Genomic DNA, 20,140 nt, shown 5'->3' on the forward strand with positions numbered 1-20,140 from the left:
GAATTTATGAGAACTGTAGATAATATGAATACCTTTAGATTCCTTCTGTCTGTAACGTAATATTTCGTGGAATAGCTTTCATGATTTTGTCGGCTGTGATGAGGACTGTAGTGTAATGAAAGTTGCTGTTCTTTTATAAATATTGATTGAATGCGAGGTTTATTTTTGCTTCGCTCGTGTATTTTACGTACAGATCAAATAGCTTCTGCTATTAATATTGTAAAATTAATTCTCAATGCAGTATAGCTACGTACCATTGGCTGCAAATTAATATCAGCGTTCCGGGTAATAAGATTTCCCCGTGTAAAGGTAATATGAGCACATTTTAGCATAATGGAAGTTTTCTGTTACTATTGTAATAAAAATTTTAGTTGAGTCACTATTATAAACATTAATGATGTTTAGTAATTTATTTGTGATTTAATGAGAAATAATAATATTTTTAATGTACAGATATTGAGAGGCAATAACAAGACAAAAGTAATTTTTTCAGTAAATAAAACAACCTTTCTTTGAACTTACTTTAAATATCAACTTCATATCGCTGATGCGTGTTGATTTAGTAAAAATTGTTTACGTAGTCATTTTGCAAGCCATGTTCTTCGTATTCCCCACGGTAATACGAACACAAATACGCAATAGTCTGTTTTATAGTGTAGACACGTCAAATTTAAGTTACATTGGCTCTTAAAATTAATGACTTTAAGAAATTACTGGGGATCGATCATACCGTGTTTGGTCGAGATCTGTCCAGGAGTTTGTATCTTTTGAGTTATTATTGCTTCAAAAAGGCTGAAAGTCATCCGTTTGCTTTCAAAACTTATGTTCACCAGAACATCTACGGATCCTAACTGATCCTTTAGAAACAGTCATAAAACAGCAGATCGCTGACCACTTATCTCCGTCTACGGAGGTCAAAGGTGATTGGAACTTTAACTCCATTTTACCTTTAAGCCTACTCATATCACTGATTTAGTCACAAAGGTAGACTTGTGTTTAAAATCGTTCTTAAGGAGATAATCGGTCACATTTCTTAAATTAAAAATTAAAGAATTTTTCTTGTGATAAATAGTTAATATTTCTAGAACAACTTTAGCCCTATATACCTCTAAAGTTTCAAGATTTCGTGTTTAAAAGTGATCGTGGACAACCTCACATCTCCCCCAATTTATAATTTTAAAAGCATCACATAATTATTAGACTATAATAGTCTAAACAAAAATTGACTAAATGGAACATGATCTTTCTTGAAAAGCTGATGGTTACTAACTAGTTCAGTGTATTACCCAACCTTTTATGGAATCATTAATTTCATTCTCATGTTTAAAACTATTTCATCAGATACCGACCGATTCGAATGCAGTCTGAGCTCATAGACTGTTTAAAATTAATTTTAATATGTTCCTTTTACATACGATTGTTTGTAACAAGTAATCTCCAACCGAAAGCTTTTCGACTACACTTTTAATGCATTTCTTATCCCCCATGAGTGCTACATTACCTTCCCATACTATCAGCCTTTGTCCACAACCTTATAATAAGACGTCAGGTTTATACGAAGGAGATTACAAATTACGAAACTCCGAATTTTGTGACATTTTTCAGCCTTCTGTCACGTTCTCTCTTGGGTTCAGATGTTTTACTCAGACATTCCAAACTCAATCAACGATTAAATTTCACACACACGCATGCCTTTGTATTACTAACCAAGATATGTACTCACTAAAGACAGAGGAACATTTTGAAACCTATAAAATTAAAATGACGATGGTAAAGTTGCGTCATATTGTGATATAATAAGTATATATTAAATCTTGTCCGTCTAATCACAATAATTCTTATTAAATATTAAAATATTACAATAATTAACATTTTAAAATATTTAAAATATTAAATGATGTTCTTTATCGAAATATTCGATTTTACATTAATATATAATATATAAAATAACGAGTCTATTAAATTAAACAAACAGCAGATTATTGTCGTAGTAAATGTAGGAGGTTACGAATTTACTGGACAAGGATGTGGAAGGAATCGGTCGTGGTGAATTTAAAGCACTCATAATTCTCGTGGTGAAATGAGTACCATGAAGAATCTATCGTGATTGAGATTTGAAACCAGGGCCTTACGAAAATACATTATAAATAATTAACAGAAAAGCATGACGTCCGTAATGGTCACAGAAATGTATGAACTAAGAAATTCTCATAATTTACATTTTCTGTTCATAAAATTAATCGTGTCTCTTCACATGACGTAATTCAGCTTTCAGCATGATTTCTCATTTTGCAAAGCGAATGTCTTCAAAGGCAGGCTTATTCCAGACACCTCCCGCTACGACAGCTCACCAAGTCGCCTGACATTTGAAATGTAATTACACATCAGCCATATCTCGTTAGCTCCTTGAAAATCGATATATAGAACAAAATGGTAGTTATACCACGCCAGAGCGCAGAATGAACTTCTCGAGCTACGATTCCATCAACGATAAAGCTTTACTGACCTTATGTAATGGCCACTGAAAGATAATATTTAATGAACCCGTCATAAAACAATTTCCTTTTGTTTCGGTTATGAAAAATATTCTCTTATTTTAATTATCTGTCATTTTAAGCTGATTATTTTTTGTTTCTTGAATTATTTAATAATCTTACAAACTGACATTTGCTAGCCTGTAGTACTGAATTACGTAATATTAATATTAAATAATATATTAGAAATGGAGCGTAGGGAAGTTGTAATGAATTTTTTTATCGTGGTAGACCTTGGATGATTTAAACCAGTGGTATTGAACCTTTTTTGTTCGCGTACCCCCAGATATAATTTCTCTTCAACTTTGTACCCCCCAAAGTTGTTGGTGTATAATTCAAGTTATACATAGTATATAATCTACATCTAAAATAAATTAAATAAATTACATTACTGATTTTTCAGTGTTTATCATAAAATAATATTTTTTTTTTAAATTTCACGTATCCCCTAAGATGTCTTCGCGTACCCCCAGATATAATTTATTTTCAACTTTGTACCCCCCAAAGCTGTTGGTGTATAATTCAAGTTATACATAGTATATAATCTACATCTAAAATGAATTAAATAAATTACATTACTGATTATTCAGTGTTTATCATAAAATAATATATATTTTTTAAATTTCACGTATCCCCTAAGATGTCTTCGCGTACCCCCAGATATAATTTCTCTTCAACTTTGTACCCCCCAAAGTTGTTGGTGTATAATTCAAGTTATACATAGTATATAATCTACATCTAAAATGAATTAAATAAATCACATTACTGATTTTTCAGTGTTTATCATAAAATAATTTTTTTTTTTAAATTTCACGTATCCCCTAAGATGTCTTCGTGTACCCCCAGATATAATTTCTCTTCAACTTTTTACCCCCCAAAGTTGTTGGTGTATAATTCAAGTTATACATAGTATATAATCTACATCTAAAATGAATTAAATAAATTACATTACTGATTATTCAGTGTTTATCATAAAATAATATGTATTTTTTAAATTTCACGTATCCCCTAAGATGTCTTCGTGTACCCCCAGATGTAATTTCTCTTCAACTTTGTACCCCCAAAGTTGTTGGTGTATAATTCAAGTTATACATAGTATATAATCTACATCTAAAATAAATTAAATAAATTACATTACTGATTTTTCAGTGTTTATCATAAAATAATATTTTTTTTTTAAATTTCACGTACCCCCTAAGATGTCTTCGCGTACCCCAGGTTGAATACCACTGATTTAAACAATCAGCGAAAAACTTCTGTTACTATGAACTAAGCTACATACTTCGATTTAACTTGGTAAATAAGATTTGAGATCCTCACAGCATCAAGTACGATGATGGCTGTCTTGTGGGTTGTTACTCCTTGTGATCTGGTAAACTTTTACCATCATCGTTGCCCTGATGACGAAGGCAGCAAGAACAGCCGAAACGTCTCTAAACGTCTACCTGACTGCACAGCGTAACAATACGGAAGACAGCGGTCTTCAAATTTGGCGTAAGTTTTATTTTATTGTGAATTAATTGTAGTTCGGAAAAGCCCGACATATTTACTTCACATGAAACTCAAATCCGGCTTTATTATCCCCCCCCCAAATAGAAAATGGATGTCTCGTCTAACAAAATAAAACAGACATTCATTAGGATAAGAAGTCCCTAGGTTAGAAAAGAACTCGAAGACTCAATAACATGTTCAGAACACCTCTGCGTTGAAACTTACCCTGAGCCACTGTAATGAAATATCCAATTTCGCAACCTGTTTCTCCAAATTCCGTTTTGGTATTCCAGTTAGCCTACGTCTAACCCTCTCCTCCTGAGATTTCCCGACCAACATTTTATATGCAATTCTTATTTCCCCCTGCAACTTGTATGACGCTAACATGTCATTACCCTGGATGTTATCATCCTAACAGCGTACACGAATAGGTCTCCAAATTTTATATTAAAATGTTTCCGTTACTGTTACATAACTAACTATAGTTATGTAACTAAGATATTTAATAAAATAAAATAATAAATAATTTGTTTCATGCTGTGTGAAACCTAGTGTGAGCTTCGCTTGTAACAACAGATTTATCTCCACAACAAATATAAATCACTATCAACGAAACAGGCTAATAAATATATTTTTATTCCACTGGCGTCAAATTACACATTTGTAGTAGGATTTTGTGAACACTGTAATGAAATTTATTTAAATAAAAGGCGGTAAATTTCTTGCCTAGCTGTGTGTATTATCGAAAGCACTTATTACAGCTTTAATTAGTTATTAATTTCACAGCATAGAATGTGATATCAGTGTCCGATCTTCGTAGTCGAGTGGCTATCAGGAGGTCCCAGGTTCAAATCTCTGCCCGGAGACCGGCTATCCTGAGTGGGTATTTTCGTGGTTTTCCTCAGTCCATCCAGGAAAATTCTGGGATTGTACCTTAAATTAGGCCACGGCCGCTTCTTTCTACGTCCTTTTCAATTTATTATTTACTGTAATTCGTCTTCCTTAAATAAACAAACAGGTTTATGTATCTGTAGAACAATACCTTATTTACATTTTTATCTCACTTGTTTTATTGTGAATTCATTCAGTTCTCATATCACACTCTTACAGTTATGGAGCTGTATACTTGTCCTGCGTGCTTAACGGCATCGTTACATCGTTACAGACTTTACCAGCAGCGCCAAGTTACTTTGGTAAATACTTCACATAAACGCAGAGAGATCTGAACTTCATCAAATGGGGCTGTAATGAGCTCCTGTTGGTTGTACTACTCTGCATAACTTCACTTCAATGGCTGATGCGTTCAAAGAGCGACACCATCCGTGAGTTGTACAGCGACGTAATAAGCAAACAATTGTGGGGGGTCTTAATCACATCTATAACACGTTCGGCTACTCTTAGAAGCGAGTTGAGAATTAGAAGTAATGACTTCAAATTCTTTCATTCTTCGTCTCCTTCTCATCCGTTTATCGTTCCTAGTTCTTAACCTCATTCTCTTTTCGTCCATTTTATACTTTTATTGCCCTTCGTAAATGGCTCTTACTGTTCAGTTCGGAGTTTTAAATAATGTTTTTGAAGAAGGCTGTGGAATCTGGTTTTAACGTTCACAGACGAATGCATTAAGTGCGCCTGACAAAGAAGCTGAGAAAGATTGGAATATAAGAGAACAGAAGTAAAAAAATAAAGAAAAATTAGAATATCCTTACACCGAGACCAGCCAGGTGTCGGGTCAGAAATTGAACAAATAAGTTAGGGCAAAGGATTTGATAATGTCCTGCTTGTCCAGAACTATTACACATTTAGTGGGACGATGACAGGTGAGAATGGAACAATTGTGGAAAGATTTGCAGCGAAAAACCGAAGGTCTCGTCAAAAATACCACTTCCTGTGCCACTTCGTCCACCACTTCCGGTGCCACTTCGTCCACAACTTCCTGTGCCACTTCGTCCACCACTTCCGGTGCCACTTCGTCCACCACTTCCGGTGCCACTTCGTCCGCAACTTCCGGTGCCACTTCGTCCACCACTTCCGGTGCCACTTCGTCCACCACTTCCGGTACCATTTCGTCCACCACTTCCGGTGCCACGACGAATATTTCTAAATCCTTCCGTTCACCAAATCGATTGACTAAGTTACGAGATTTCTTACCCGAAATTGGAGTGGGTTTAGTATGAAAACGTTTTTTGATGAAGTACTACCATCAGTGAGCAATGGATTTGTACCAAACAATTTGCTTGTGTTCATACGCCTTCCCGGCTCTAAGAGATGTGCATATCCAATTGAAGATAAGGTGAAAATTGTAGTTTGGTTTAGTGGATTTACGCGGTATGGATTGTAATTCGTTTTAATTGTATAGTCTGTATACAATAAATAACTAATAAAATAAATACCACTTGTGTGTCGTCTTCTAATTATTTGAGGGATTATATTCAAGGCTGTCTTAACTCGTGTACTAATCGATACGAGGTGCGATCGAAAAGTTTCCAGACTGCGCGTATAAAACCCGTACACTTATCTCAGGTATTAAATTCATCCATCACCCTTGAAGTAGTTCCCCTGGGAGTGAACACAACGATCCCAGCGCCGCTGTCAAGGCTGGAAGCATCCCTGGAAATCTTTCTTTGTCAGCCTGTCAAGCACCATCTGCCTGAATCTCTTCTATCGTCTCAAATCTCCTTCCCTTTAGCTGAATTTTCATCTTTGGGAAGAGGAAGAAGTCACACGGCGAATAAGGAGGGTGCGGGATGACGGCCATGGTGTTTGAGGCCAAAAACTGCCGAACTTTGAGGGCGGTGTGCGCTGGCGCGTTGTCATGACGCAGCAGCCAGTTGTGGTTGCGCCACTTTGCCGGCACCCCCTAGCGGCAGAAGCTCGTACTACATCCGGTTCGCCCTCTATTGACACAGTCTTGAAACTTTCCGATCGCACCTCGTATTTACCACATGTAGAAACTGCTTTTCGCAAAATTATGTCCGGTATATAATACAGGTCTCATAAAGGAACATAAGTTGGAAGCCATTTTTTTTGATATGACATATATTTAACGAAATAATAAAAAAATACAGCAATGGCGGTTACATTGTGCCTCTTTTCATTGGCTTCAAAAATCATGAAATATTGGGCTTTGTGCGCTGTAGTAGCTCTGTTGTTAGTTAGATTAACGACAGATTTGCTTTCGCAATAAACACCAAAACCATTGTCGGGTTTTGGGGGTTTGGGGGGGGGGGGAGGTTAAAAATAAAAGTGGACGCGTTTTCAGACTGTCATTACTTAATACCCCCGAGGTAAATGATGATGCAATTAAAGCCACGAAATTTAAATTTAGATCAACTTTAAACAGTTAAAACGAAAATTAAGAAAACTAAATACTCAATCAGTAATGTATAAACAAAGTTTTTTATTGGGTGCATATAGCATGAGAATCATGAAAAATTAGAACGTGAGGTAAGGAGACGGATTACAAGTAATACTCGTAGATTGGAGTATAATATTAAAGTGGATCTTGAGAAAATAGCTCGGAAGGATGTAGACTTGATTGATATTTTCTGGCATGTAATACATTATACTTGTGTGGACTGAAATGAAATTTAGGAAACAGGGTTCTTCTATAAACATGCTAATTAAAATTCTAATGCCACCAAAAATTATGGTGTTGTAACTAAACAAGACACAACACATTGGAGCATACATTATTTATTTATTTATTTATTCTAAGCTTATTTAACGGTGCGTTCATTTAAGATGATACGAGGTGCGATCGGAAGGTTTCAAGACTGCGCGTATAAAAACCCGTACACTTATCTCAGGTATTAAATGCTTGACAGGCTGACAAAGAAAGATTTCCAGGGATGCTTCCAGGCTTGGCAGCGGCGCTGGGATCGTTGTGTTCACTCCCAGGGGAACTACTTCGAGGGTGATGGATGAATTTAATACCTGAGATAAGTGTACGGGTTTTTATAGGCGCAGTCTTGAAACTTTCCTATCGCACCTCGTATAATGCTAAACTACTCGATCGCGTATTTTGGCTTCCGCGGAGTTACACACACAGACACAAACTTAATTACAGATAATCTAGTTGCTGAGCTTTCCGTTAGAAGTCGCGCTTAGTGTCCGAGTCTCGTCGTCAGCTCGGAAAGGAGGACCCTGGCTACACGACAGAACCATTTTCGTGTCACATGAGATCGTTTTAAAACAAAACGGAGAACAGGATTTGAGGTTTTCATGGAGTTGAGTCTAAAGTTTGCTATCTTCTGGGTTGTTGTCGCCGTGAAGTCTGGTAGAAGCCCTGATGGTGGAGGCAGCAAGGCCTCTGGAACGTCAGTAAACTTCTACCAGACTACACTACGAAACAACCTATATGACAGCCATTTTTAATATTTAGAATGTCTACTGCTCTGCTAAGAATAAAATAAAAGAATAATTATCCTGCGTTGTGGTAGGCGTGTTGTACTTTACCATGACAGATGAATGGGGAGAGATGCAGTTTGAGTGTCAGCGATTTAATCGAGAACGAAATCGATAAGCTTCGTCAAAATCTCGATATAACTACGACTATCGATTCAATGACGGGACCAAGTTATTTGATGTCTACTGATATTTATTAACAGGTATACCAGATAAAGCGTTTGAATATTGTGATGCTCAAAATTCATCTTTGTTTCCTTTAAATTCTGTCCTGAAATGAGGAAAATGAAAGGAAGTGGATTAAAAACGGACGGAAGTAAGGAAACACGGCGTCCGTGAGAGAAGCGAGAAAGGTTAAAGAACGTAGTGGATGCACTGTGTTGTTTAAGCTCTTTGTCTTAGGTGTAAGGATACACAGTGAGTAACAAAGGAAGTAAATACGAGGTGCGATCGGAAAGTTTCAAGACTGCGCGTATAAAAACCCGTACACTTATCTCAGGTATTAAATTCATCCATCACCCTCGAAGTAGTTCCCCTGGGAGTGAACACAACGATCCCAGCGCCGCTGACAAGCCTGGAAGCATCCCTGGAAATCTTTCTTTGTCAGCCTGTCAAGCACCATCTGCGATTCTGCCTGAATCTCTTCTATCGTCTCAAATCTCCTTCCCTTTAGCTGAATTTTCATCTTTGGGAAGAGGAAGAAGTCACATGGAGCTTAGAAAGGAAGTTGGGGTCGGTTCTTGCAAGATCTTTGAGCTCCTGACAAACGAGAAGTCGATTTTGCTTCTGGTCCTCAGACAGGATGCGTCGTCCTTTAGAATCAGCTGACAGGTCCCATAGCCTATCCCAACAATGTCGCACAAGTCGTTGATGGTACGACGTCGATCTTCGTGAATGGCCTGCCGAATCTTCGTAACATTTTCGGGCGTTGTGCTCAAAGATGGTCGTCCAGAACGCTCGTCATCATCGACAGAGGTTCGGCAGGCCATTTTTAAAACGTGAATGCCACACAAAAGTTTGTGCACGACCCATTGCGGACTCCCCAAATGCTTGCTTTAGCATTTCATATGTTTCCGTAGCCGTTTTGGCGAGTCTTTGGCAAGAGATTCAGGCAGAATCGCAGATGGTGCTTGACAGGCTGACAAAGAAAGATTTCCAGGGATGCTTCCAGGCTTGGCAGCGGCGCTGGGATCGTTGTGTTCACTCCCAGGGGAACTACTTCGAGGGTGATGGATGAATTTAATACCTGAGATAAGTGTACGGGTTTTTATACGCGCAGTCTGGAAACCTTCCGATCGCACCTCGTAAAGCGAGGTAGCAACTATCTCTTTCTTGCTTTATTTCCCATCTTTGTCGCACATTTCCTTTCATTCGGATGGTATGTGCGTGTGTATGAATCTCAGATCGTTTAGGCCGAGATGCATGTTACGTTTGAGGAAATCAACCTGTAAATCAAGACACGCGGTGCATTTTGTCTCTGGCTTCTCTGTCCTAGTTTTTTTATTGAAATGGGATGTCACTTTACGGGTTATCCACAGTTTTTTTCCCCCCGCTGTTTCTTTTGGCACTCGTAAACACGAAACTTGCCACTATCATGTAACTGCAACGTTGTCGGATCACAGCTTCAGGTGTTGAGATTTCTATGGCAACGAGCGTAAATTTGGCAAGTTTGCTAACTTCGTGCTTCCGTTAAATTGAGTTATTGGCTTAGTTTAGTTTGTAGTTACAGCGGTGAGGGCGCCGGTTGTTCGTACATGTGACGGGGCGAGAGAGAAGAAGACTCCTACACATAATAATAGTGTTTTGTGTAGTGTTCTTCCACATTATCGATAAACACTTTTGACTATTTTTACGAACTTTGCTTTGAATACTATGCGTATGGAGACTATTCTACCTTTATACTTGTTAGTTTCATGTAATCATAATAACATAATTAATATCGTATGACCTTGAGGTGAAATCAACACTGTCACCATTTAATATAGGACCCTGAAATTATTTACGGCAATAAATGTTTAATTAATACGTTTATAAATATATAGACGATTGACGTGTCGATGTGTCTACAATTATAAATATGGCGATTAAACGAACTACTGATATTCAGTATGAAAGCAGACATTATAAAGAATATATGAAGATCCTTCTTAAGATTGCATTACTAGAAATATAACAGTATTTATGCAAAATAAGGGGTGTTTTAGGCAATATCTCAATTAGAACATAAATATCAATGGTGGAAATCGATTAAATCAAGTTTATACTCTAGATATTTGTATTAATTTCCTAAATATATTTTAAGGCAAAAAATACACGACCAGTCCAACTTTACTGTAGTTTTTGGAGAACTTTAAACTTTTCTCCAAGTTTGAGTCATACTTTTACTATCAACAAAATTAAATTTTTATAACCATTACCAAACCTTTCGACTACTGGCCTATTTTATGAGAATAAAAAGCATATGTCATAAGGAACTGGATAAGAAACTTTATAATTTCTTCTGTCGTCCATGACATTTTCCTTAACTCTACGAAACCTGAGTTAATATTACCAACCACAAGTTTTTTTTTTTGAATGACGAAAATCATAAAATTCTTCTCCATGCCAGGCCATAAATAAAACGTGGAGTTGAGGTTGTGGTGGAATATAACAGAAAATACGAGCAAGTTGTAACTTACGGAGTACAATAAAAAATTTCACGCCATTTATGGAACCTGAGGATTTATTCCTGTATTCGCAAATGCCCACCAGTGAGCCAAATTAATCCACTATTAATTTCTCATCTATTCCCTGCGTGCTACATGTAATTCCCATCTCATCGTCCTGGATTACCCTAATATCTTTCTACTAAAACTATAATGTTCTAATCACAATTTTTTTGTCATTCTCCTATAACTTTCGCTGTATTATAAAACACAAATTTTCTTAGCACCTCGTTCTCAAATAACCTTTATCTGTATTTTTCTCTTAATGTGAGATACAAAGTTTCAAATAACAACGAGCATCCTTGCTACAATTTATTTTAGAATAGACCCTAAAGAATAATCACTGACATAAATCGTTAATAATAATATGGTCTATATCAGTTTGTGTACCCCCAGATATAATTTCTCTTCAACTTTGTACCCCCAAAGTTGTTGGTGTATAATTAAAGTTATACGTAGTATATAATCTACATCTAAAATAAATTAAATAAATTACATTACTGATTATTCAGTGTTTATCATAAAATAATTATATTTTTTTAAATTTCACGAACCCCCTAAGATGTCTTCGCGTACCCCCAGATAGAATTTCTCTTCAACTTTGTACCTCCAAAGTTGTTGGTGTTTAATTCGAGTTATACATAGTATATAAATGAGCCGGGATAGCTCAGTCAGTATAGTGACTAGCTACGGGCTGGACGATTGGGGTTCGATCCCCGACGGGGGCAGAGGATTTTTCCTCTAGCCTCTGCGTCCAGACCGGCTCTGGGGCCCACCCAGCCTCGTCTACAATGGGTACCGGGGTCCTTTCCCGGGGGTAAAGCCGGCCGGGGCGTGATGCTGACCACTCACCCCCATCTAGTGCCGAGGTCAAGGAAGAGAGGAGCTATACCTCCACTCACCCCAAACGCCTACATGGCGTATAGTGGGACAAATTTTACTTTTTACATAGCATATAATCTACATCTAAACTAAATTAAATAAATTGCATTCCTGATTATTCAGTGTTTATCATAAAATAATATTTATTTTTTATTTCACGTAGCCCCTAAGATGTCTTCGCGTACCCCCGGCGGTACGCGTACCCCGGGTTGAATACCACAGGTCTATACTGTATATTGTGTGCGAATATTTTGAACGATTAACTATTTCAGAAAAGTGCAATTATATTTTAATATTATGTAAATCCAGAGTTTGCGCTGGCCTAGTAGGTTTCAAAATTAAATTCGCTTGTGTAACTTTTAAATTTGAAAGATTTAACACTGAATTTCTAACATACCGCAGGAACGACATCCCATTGTCTGCATTCTAACACACGATGCTTGTCAGCAACGGAATCGATAAGAAACAATGTTGGTAACTGCAAGATATAATTTACGTTAAGTGATATTTTATATACTCTTCAATTTACAGTTCGGTTTTAACATGTTCACAGATAATGTTTCTACTCGCATATCGAACGTTAAAAATCAGCATTCCGTTCAAAATCACGTTGCAGATGTTTGCCTAACTTGTTACTCCCCACAGGTAAATTCAAACTCACCGTTTCGTGGCTATAAGCTACGAAAATCTGTTAGGTAAACAGCAATCAAACCCATTATTATATTATTTTAATTATATTTTGTTTAAAATATCGGAATAATTTCTGTCCTTGTTACAATTTGTTAGATAACAATTCTTCCGTAATATTCCTTATTTATGGACTACGTGTACAGTCAGCAGACCAGGAAAAAAGCCCTGCTAGGAATTTGATATACGCGCATGCGCAAGATTAGTACATAGCGACCTGGTAGTAGTCGGACGGAGAGATATCATACACCACCGTCTAATTCAGTGGTTAAATATACGTTGAGATGTACTTCTAGTCTTTCAATAACGATTGTTAAAAGCTTAAAGAGGAGCCGGTAACAATGGCGTTTTCTAATAAGTATGTTATTATTTATAAATTAGGAAATTACTGTTCAAGAAATAGCAAGGAGTAAACATTTATAGCGTGGCACGTTCATCTTATTTCTTACAAGATCTTCGAATCTGTCAACAGACACATCTGAGGTTATAATAACTGAAAATATTTATTCAAAAAATGTTAACCGGACCACCCAGCCAATAAGGATACGAGTAGAGAACGGATGACTCTTCCCCCCACCCCACCCACCCCACCCCACCCTTCTAGAAAAGTTGGTGGCGAGTTGTAGTCAGATTCAATATGTCTGTGAGAGTGAGTTGTATGTTGTTTTGTTTTTGTGATTATCGCCGAGGTTTTTAGTGTAGCTGCATGTAATTTCATCTGTCATGGTTCACTGGTAAGTCGTGAATGTTTTATAACATATTTCCTTAGCAATGTTACAGAATAAATTAGATGTGTTCGATTGTATGTGCATACACTTGGTTAAGTTTTTAGAAGGTGCGTTGAAGTTTGCTGGCTACTTCTGCCATGTTGTACATGCGCAGTTATGGCGTGGTTTCTATCCTGCTAGAGTGGAACATATGCCGGAATGAAAATAATTTTCCTTTGAGTGTATTATGGAAGTTAAATGCCGTAGAATATAAGTTTTAAAAGAATTGTTTGACATGAATCATTTACACTATAGGCAAATATCATTGCAATGGAAATGGGAAGAAATATACAATTATAGGTTACGTCTATAATAATTGTCATGAATCATGTGTCTGACGATGTCTAAAATTTTTATATTTACGTTTAATACTTGGACATCTTTAATGAATGTTGTAACATTGACAAATATTATTAATAGACCGCATTTAAATAGTTATACATGTGTTATTTCGAACTAACAAATACATGCTTATTGAGTGTATTGATTTTTACGAATGTGTGGTTTTTGTCTTGAGGTTACATTTTATAATGTATCGGAGGCAATACAGGATCTCTGAATCTATGTTCTGTTATCAAAAGTCAGATTTAGATAAAGGAATAAACCAGTAGATAAGGGAAAAAAATCAATATTTAAAAACAAACATGTTAATGTATTTTGTCGAAACTCGTGGAATAATTGTACAATATCCTCATTGAGTGTGGTATACCCATGAAACTAGTTAGGTTTATTAAAATGTGTTTAAAAATTTCTCCCGCATTCTTTGCATTCTCGTGGTCTGTGGACGTCTTTGAATTTTGTCAAAGTATTTAAAAATGGGCGGACATTTTATAGGGGGCATAGTCTGGTTGACCACTTGGTATTTGTTCTTTGTTGTTGTTCAGGTGCAACGTTGTCAAAATCGCCAGGAATCTGCATCGAAGCACGCCACTTGATGTAGGGAAATTGCAAAATAGGATCTTTATACTGTTTTTGCACCAAATACACATGTATTATGACCGCAAGGCAAACTTTTATATCACTGTGGCTGGTTTATATTGTGAAAACAGTGATTTAGGTAACAGAGGACAACCTTTTTCGTATTTATTTGTGGTTTTCCTTATCCGTTGGTTTCTTCACACAGAATTATGCCAATGTCAAATAATAAAAACTGTAAATATTTCTGAATGAGTATTGTAGTTAGTTGTTTACTTTTAAATTCCAACTCATAACCACTAATTCTACGTTTAAAATTCTTTTAAATTTTGTTCCGAGGATTGTGTTCATATTTTTGTTCTGTTGTGTTCTGCAACATGATTTTCTCACTACAGCATCCATTTATATTTGTTTTGGATAGTATGGGCACACTTTTTTCAATTTCGCAAATATATTCACCTGTAATATCGACATTGACATAATATGTATATCAGGCCATTATTAAAAGGTTCACAACAAAGAGATCTATAATTTTAGAACTGGAAGTGTTGAGAGTTTTATTTCCCCATATGACCCCAATATTGAAAGCCGGAGTATAAGTGTCAAACATTAACCTCTGTTGGACCCACACGGTCTGTGTATTGCATATTTTAAAGTTGCTGTTCATAATGTCGCCAACCTCCTGTAAAGGAGACGGCGTAATAAAGAAGAATATGCCAGCGGTGCCATCTGTTAAATGTATACCACACTAAGTTCACCTCGTAAACACAACACATTTAGATCGATAAGAAGATTAATATTTATATAATAACGCGTATACATTTTTTTGGAATACTCTGTTGAGGGTGGGTAGTAGATCATATGGAATAGTGATTGTCTTTACAGTTTTGTCTTGTAGACTATAGGTATTTAAAGAACTTCACAACGAAAAATGATTTGATATATGTTCATTCCGTGTGCTTGTATCGTTTTCGGAGAGGCCATTGTCCTCCGTTGGCGTGAGACACTGAAGGGTTCCCACAGTTCTGTTGGTAGCACTGGCTGAACCAAGGCCGCGTGTGATCTATGACATCCCAGAAGCCAATTTCGATGTCGAAAGTGGAACTGAGAAAGTGAATGGCCTTTGTGAAAGTTTCAGCACTGAGAAACAGCCTCAGTTACTCCAGTGTCTCAGATCTCATGCAATTTTAATACGTGTTGATGTTACAACGTCCATAAAGAAAGTTCGTGTTTCAGTCGAACTTTGAAGGTTGAATTTTGCAAGAGTTTTCTCTACATCAAAACAAAATCTGACGTTACTGTATTCTGTTTATTCTTCCATAGGTTTTACATCTGTATGATGCAGTAGGAATTAAATATTAAAATTTTTGAAACGTAGAAACTTAGACTATAAGAATTAACATAACATATGGATATTTGATATTATCTTTATGAAGGAATATTCGCATATTTGATATCATTACAAACAGAATAATATATTACCGGTTGTGATTTATAACCAAGTTTTTCGTTCTGATGTTATAAATGCTTTTGGTACATCGATAATTCTCTATCTATAGATGGAACATAGAACGTGTAAGAAGAAATACACTGACTGTTACGTAAGAAATGCGAAAAATGATAAAACAAGGTTGAAGGCGGGTTTTTGGAAAGTGTGGAGTGGGATATGATTCGTGAAAAAGCATTGCCTCCCCCCCCCCCCCAATACTTGTTTGACAACGCTGCTAAAGATATTAAGAGTGTAAACAGCCAGTTGAAAGACAACGGGGGAATGTTTTGTTTCATATCTTCAACTCTGAAGGTCTTTGTTTTTCTTCGTCTCTTTCGTGCTATCTTCGCGTAAATTCTGTCTTATTTTCTTTCCCGTTTCTTAAACACTTCAAGCCTCCTCGATTGTTCTGACCCTTCTATGCAACCGTGTCCCATTTCAAGCTCACAGATCAAGTTGTCTATTCGAAGTGTTTAAAACAAGCAGTCACGCGAGAACAGAAGTATCAGACGTGTTACGTATTACGCCATTTTAATGTTTTCTCCGAGGTCCGCGCCCGTTTATACCTATAAATCTCCTCTGTAAGCGTAAGCGAACAGACGCGGAAACATACGAGTGTCTTTATGTACACAGGCGTCTATAACCAACAAAGGGGAGGTTAATCGTGTAAAAATTGCTAGGCTTAAATAAAGATTAAGCATATAATAATAAACATGAAAGTTTTTAACTTGTTAAAATAGGTTGGGAGATACGTCTTCAAATTTTGAAGCTTTGACAATTGGGTTGACGGTTCGAATCCTACTTAAGGCATGAATTTTTGTCTGCGTCATTCATTTTGTGTTTTCGTTTGTAGGCACAGGCCATTTGACGGTCTGAACTGATTCATAATTTGAAAAAGTAATTAATTATGAATTGGAACGAGCCACAAGGCACAAATTGTAAGAGGTCGTGATATATTTTTAAAATTAGATGTTAAGTGGGAAAGAATTAAGATATATTATTAAGTCAAAGTTATGACGAAATACAAATATATAAAAAGAAGGCAGGCAGACCCTTGTAATTGAGAAAGAGTTGATAACTTGACGTTATGTAGAACACACCTAAGTAAATAAATATACATGTAATAACAATAACGCTGAGAAGGTAACTTTAAAATACAGCAAATGTATTAGCGTCGATTAATATAATGAGACAGTTTACAGTCCGTTAATATAAATATATTAAATCTCTTCTTACCAGCTCGAAAAATCAACTCGCATAAGGTGAGCTGGTGACTGTATTTTTAATACGGTATTATTTTGGTACAATATGTAAGAAAAGACGGATTTATTTTATGGAAGCTGTCAAAATCTCGGATAGTTTGTCACAAATGTGTGGAAGAAATTACGAACAATTCAGAACAGGTTTTTCGGCCGAGATTCGAATCGGGTGCCTTTCAAATACAAGTCTAGATCCACTACCAAAATTTGGATATTTATTTTCTGAGAGCGCGGACTTTACCGAAAAATCCCGTCAAGTCAAGCCGACCAATAACGCACAAATTTACTTCAGATTTGTGATGTCTAGGAAAATTTAAAATAATTGCCGGTAAGTCAAAGTTTAGGTTTCAAGTAATAGTTTGTTTTAAAATTTTGGCAGAAGCAAACAGGCAATGCAGTTCAGTGGTCATATATTAACCAATGTATCATCATTTTGAAACAGTCTACATTATCTGCTCATTTCAAACTGGTTATCATTTCACACTTATTTGAATATACATTAAGCAAAGCTGACAGCAGAATGTCAACCATACGTCGTTAATTCTTGTTCGAGTCTGACATTTGTATATTTACGTGTAGGAAAAGCTGTATTTTGTCACGCAAAGCTGTTGAAATACTCGAACTTAGTAACGTCTGTCGGCCTCTCTCGGTCCATATTAATTAAATTTCATGTCTGTCTATCACGAAACCATTTAGAAGCCATTATGCAAATATATAAGGCTTTAGGGAGTAATTTAAAGTTATAAAATAGTTCACGGCACCTGTATATATATATATATATATATATATATATATATATATATATATAGCTGCTATTTCCAATTTCCAAATTCACTCTTAATATGACGCTTAAATAACGTATTTCATAATTTTCACTCATCATAAAATAATATTAGGATGGTCAAATCATGAAAGGGAGATTTTGGTGGGTTATATAGCACTCGTGGGAAATGAGAAATGTTTAAAAAGTTTCGGTGGGAAGACGCCAATAGGAAAGACCACGTGGTAGACATAGGCGTATATGGAAATACCATATTCTAATGAACCATAGATACATCGGTTGAGATGTTGAGGACTGGATTTATCTGACTCATGATAGGGACCACCGGTGGGCTTCTACGAAATTTGGGATGAACCTTCGAGTTCCATAAAATACAGGGAAACTTTTAACTAGGTGAGTTAGATGAGAATCTCAAGTTAGTTTTAATATATTAATAATTACACATCCAATGAACAAATTTATTGTTCCTCTCAGTCAATATAGTGACTAGCTACGGGCTGGACGGCCGGGGTTCGATCCCCGACGGGGGCAGAGGATTTTTCCTCTAGCCTCTGCGTCCAGACCGGCTCTGGGGCCCACCCAGCCTCCTCTACAATGGGTACCGTGGTCTTTCCCGGGGGTAAAGCCGGCCGGGGCGTGATGCTGACCACTCACCCCCATCTAGTGCCGAGGTCAAGGAAGAGAGGAGCTAATACCTCCACTCCCCCCAAACGCCTACATGGCGTATAGTGGGACAAACTTTACTTTACTGTGGAATTAGATGATTCTTTACAGCATTCACAAGTCTTCACCATTGGGCCCCATCTGGAGCCAATTTAATCCACTCCACATCGTCGGAATCTCTTTCTATATATACTATATATTCTTTATATAGAATTTATGATGTTGCATTCAAAATATATCTGATATTAATGATGGAAAGTATGTAATGTACTCGTATTATGAATTTGACTAGGGAACTCTGTACATGCCCGATATCTAATTTTAATGATACGCAGTTGAAGAGGTAACTTAGATGCGTTGCTTAGACAACTGGAATTTCCAGACGTATCAGGTTACAAATGTGATTCACTGATACAACATATTCCATTATACGTCCATGTAATTGCAATTGTGTCAGATCATATCCTCTAGTATACGAAGTATACGAAGCTGCAACTTCATTAAATTTAGGCCAGTATTTCGTACTATTCATAAATAACACGCCATCTATGACTAAGATTAACATAAATCTGAAAGGAAAGCTGTGTATTCATGTCACGAAAATAACTGTAATATTAACAAGGCTATTAGAAATGTTCTTGTTCTCAATGCATATCAATACTCCTCTTAGGTTTATGACACTTCCATCCAAACAGCCTGTGAAAGGGAATAAGTTAAGTTAATTCTATATTTTGCGGAGGTTCAAATTTTATCTCTTGCTTGGAACTGTAAGAGTCTGACAAAAGAAATTAGTAATACGATTTATAGACTGGAATAAATTATTATTACAATGACAATTCAATTGTTTATTTTAACGTGCTAACAAGAACCAATTACAGGGTTAGCACAATAAGATTAATTAAATAAATAAATAATTAATAGGAATATGGCGAGCTTTTGTGAACACGATAATGTGTTTTCCGGTTATAAATTTCATGGAATTTGTTTTTACTACCTGAGCGACTAGGAACTTCTCAATAGAGACTGTGATCAATGGTATTAAATTAATAAATAAATTATTTATTATAGCGCGCTACCTCAACAGCCGCAGGAGCTAATTAGAGTCATCACAAAAATATAAAATAAATATAAACTTAAAAAACAAGAAATTAAGTGAAAACAAAACTGGACTAAAGACTCGTTCATATAACCGATCTAAAGAATTTCTGGTATCGAGATAGCGTACTGCAAGGAGAAAAAGGTTTTGTAAAAAAAAAATGTATAAAAAATATGTATTATTTGCAACAATGACGTAAATAGCTGAAGGGCCGAGCCTTAAAGCACTCTTACACAGAAAACTTCTCTTCTAGACACACAAACTAATAATAAGAAACAAGGCAACGAGGTTATAAAACTTAAACAATTCAAAATTAAATCATAATTATATAAATAATATACTAAAAAGAAACGGCCATGACATGAATTTGGAAACTAGTATATATATATATATATATATATATATATATATATATTCTATTTTACTGAAGTCGGTCGGTGTAATATTATTTTATTTTATACGAAAGA

At 36.2% G+C, this 20,140-nt stretch overlaps 1 protein-coding gene and 1 long non-coding RNA gene across 7 annotated transcripts in view; one reads left to right on the forward strand and one right to left on the reverse strand.

The window, feature by feature from the left end:
• The window catches only part of LOC147874790 (uncharacterized), a 246,716-nt gene that overhangs the window by 99,134 nt on the left and 127,442 nt on the right, over positions 1–20,140 (forward strand). For 3 of the 5 annotated variants that reach the window (XR_015533752.1, XR_015533751.1, XR_015533749.1), the window contains exon 1: positions 13,335–13,437. The exons of the other annotated variants lie outside the window; for them this stretch is intronic. This is a non-coding gene — a long non-coding RNA (uncharacterized LOC147874790). Of the gene's footprint in view, positions 1–13,334; positions 13,438–20,140 lie in introns of those variants that run through there. 5 annotated transcript variants of the gene reach the window in all.
• Positions 1–20,140, reverse strand: part of LOC110838846 (cell adhesion molecule 2-like) — a 316,884-nt gene that overhangs the window by 49,011 nt on the left and 247,733 nt on the right. The gene's annotated exons all lie outside the window — the stretch shown is intronic.

The sequence above is a fragment of the Zootermopsis nevadensis genome, unplaced genomic scaffold, assembly GCF_977971745.1.
Source record: "Zootermopsis nevadensis isolate Lab colony 2312 unplaced genomic scaffold, Znev_1.0 Znev_ptg000005l, whole genome shotgun sequence".
In the NCBI taxonomy this organism is placed as follows: domain Eukaryota; kingdom Metazoa; phylum Arthropoda; class Insecta; order Blattodea; family Termopsidae; genus Zootermopsis; species Zootermopsis nevadensis.